The sequence below is a fragment of the Belonocnema kinseyi genome, chromosome 3 (genome assembly GCF_010883055.1).
Source record: "Belonocnema kinseyi isolate 2016_QV_RU_SX_M_011 chromosome 3, B_treatae_v1, whole genome shotgun sequence".
NCBI classification, from domain to species: Eukaryota; Metazoa; Arthropoda; class Insecta; order Hymenoptera; family Cynipidae; genus Belonocnema; species Belonocnema kinseyi.
In genome coordinates, this window is record NC_046659.1 from 157,759,244 (window position 1) to 157,762,588 (window position 3,345).

The window sequence follows — 3,345 nt, forward strand, 5'->3', positions numbered from 1 at the left end:
ATTTATGGCTCCAAATTTAAAGTTTGAAAATTTATATATCAGCTATATAAAATAATAAAGGCCTCTTAATTTAACTTAGACCAACTAGTGTTGGGCCAACTGTGGAGCTTGCAATACACATTGGATTAAGTCCGAAATGACTGTAATAAGTGGATCATACTGAATGCCTTAACTTGTTAATTCTCTTCCATAGTTTACATCGAAATAACGCATTGAAGAAAAACTCCTTATTATTCAGATTTTTTCAAATAAAAAACTGTAGATTTTTTTGCTTATGCACTAATATTTTTTGAAATTACGCTGATAGTCAGTTGTCAATCAGTGAATCTGCTAAGGGATCCTACTGTTTCAAAGAAAGGTGTTTGATAGATGTAAAAACTAATCTTTTAATTTTTAGCAACGAATGTTAATGACAAAACTTCTCCATGCATACACTGGTCTGCAAAATTTTAGTTAGTTAGTTTAACAATTCTCATAAACTAAACGTCAGATCATAATTGAAAATTGAATATACTAAAATACAAGTTAAAAATTTGCACAAAATATCCCGAAAAATCTTGATTGGTTTCCAAGTTAGTTTAATTTGATTAACTCAAAAATTTTAGTAGCGAGTCGCTGGTTACTTGGACAATGTTTCGTAAAGAATTGCATGAATTAAGTCCAAATTTGAAAACTAATAAGATATTCTGTTATTTTTTATCTCATTTTGAAACTGATATATTATAATTTACTGATGTCGAATTTAAAATTTAAAAAAAAATTTGATATTAACAAATACACTTTTTGTTATTTTGTTAAGATATTATCCTTTTAACTGAATTAATATAATTGAGCAAATCAAGAAATATTTACCCGTACTTTATTTTTCCTATTTTTTGACAATTTCTATTATTATTAAGCGCTATTATCGGTTATACATTATTTTTTAAAGATTTTTTAAACAATATTTTGCTAAAAATTAAAACTTTCTCTTAATTCGACAAACATATTGTCTTGAAGCACCACTTAGACTTTACCGGATTCACCGAATGAGAATTCACTAAAAAAAGTAACTTTAAAAAATATTTTTGTTAATAATGAAAAATCTGCTCTCGCCATCCTGCTAACTTTTGATTTTCAATACCAAAAAAATCCTTTTATTCCCAGCAGATCTTTTGCTTTATGAGCCTCCAAGATAAAGATAAAGTGAATATATTTAGATTATAACAATGAAAATTCATTACATACATCGCATTCTCAGCGCAGGTGCGCTATCTCGTGCTATCTTGTACTTGAAATCAAAACCATGATTACCCATGGTCATGCAAGAGTGTTTAATTTTGTGAGTGTGTGTGGATAATAGAAATAAGACATGTACGTGAATATAAGAACATAATGACCAAAGACCGGCTGAAGAAGTCATTATTTCGACGTCGCAGCTGATTTCGCGCTAGACAGTATATTGATCTCGCGCTTCGCGCTCGATAACGTATTTACCTTGCGCTACGCGCTCGATTTCTCTGTACAGACTATTTAAAACTAAAGGTAAAAGTATCGACAACAGTAATTTGACGATTGTGAATTCTCTTTTGTTAAAGCTCCTTCATCTTTAACGAACACATTCTCATCATGTATCTCGTGCTTCGCACTCGAGTTTATCCCTGAAATTTTATATTATTCCCATAAATGCATATTATTATAATTCGTAACTTGCATTGGTATTAAACAGCCGAAATTTCATTGTCCTGTTTAAAAAAATTTGAAAATATTTTTTGCAATTCATTTTGAATTCACCCTAAATTATTATTAGTTTATCCTACATTTTTTTACATTCTTCTAAACTTACTCAAATCTATTCATTCGATAAAATTTTTATTTCATTCATCTTGAAGTCTTTACAACTCACCCTAAATTTGGAGGCATTTAATCAAATTCTTTGAAAGTTTCTTTAATTTTTCCCCAATTAATTTAAAACTCATTTTTGAATTTATTGAATTATGATTGTACAAACTGTAGAACTGATTTATTTTGAAAGTGGTTAGTTTAAATAAGGTAGTTATAGAAATGTTATATTGTAATTTTTTTAAACTAATTGAAAATTGTACATTTCAATATTATATTTTAAAGAATGTTTGCGTATCAAATTCCTTGATTCAGAAAGTGCGCTTTTAATACTTAGAATCATAATTTTTGTTTATTTTTCATGTTTTGAATTTGCAAATATAAATGAGAAAAAAGCCCTTTTGGAGACTAAAAAAACTGGTAAATTTTGGTATGCTAAAAGTTAAAAACGACCTGTCGTATGAAAAAAATAGGTGAAGGGAATTTTGTAGCTACGTTTTGGAACTTACAGCCATATGAATATTTTAATTTGTCTTATACCGTTTCTCCAGAAAGTCAATTTAATTATTTATAATGTTATTTTTTACTATTAAAACGAAAACCACGCGTTTTATCAAGAAATTATTTTTTAAAAAATTTTAGATTTTTTTGGGTTATACAACCTTTCTCTTATATCTTGTGTCATTTTACCAAAAATGTATTTTTTTAAATTTTTAATGTTGTTATTCACAATTAAAATAGAAATTACCAATCATATAAAAAAACCATTATTAAAAATTGTTTTTGTCTACTTTCGGTAAAACATGTTATCTATTTATTTTTTCTTAGCTTGTGTCATGTGTAGAAAAATTTAAGTTTTGTATTTTCACTGTCTTTGTTTAATAAATATAACATAAACTACTTGTCCTATAAAAAGTGATTAATAACAAATTTGTAGATATTTTTTGGGTGCATAATCTTTGTCTCGTAATTTGTTTCCTACCTTGCATAGTTTGACAACAAAATACAATTCTTTTTTAACATTTTACTTTTCAAGTGCTGTGAACAAGGTACAGAAAATTTTTGAATCATGAAAAAATCTAATCTGAAAAACTTTCAAAATACGCTCACTTTTAGAAATTTTATTCAAAATGGCTGACCATCGAATTTGGCATTTAGCTTAGGACACTAAAAGAATGAATCAAAGGCCAATCTAATAGATTACTTTGTTCAAAAGTTATCGTGCTCATAGACAGACAGGCATAAAGACAGACACATTCGTAAAAACCTGTTTTTCGGATTCAAGGCGTCTCAAAACGTGAATTTTTGATAAAAACTGGGAGGGGGGTCAAATTTTACACAAATCTAATACCTCCTCTGATGAGAATGTATTAACAAGAAAAAATAACAAATTATTAATTAAATTTGTTGAAACCCCACACACGAGACAAAAAATAAAATAAATGACAAAACTTGTGATTAGAATGTGCCCACGAAGCGGGCAGATCTTTTTGTTTTTTACTGTTAATCATTTTTTCATGATTA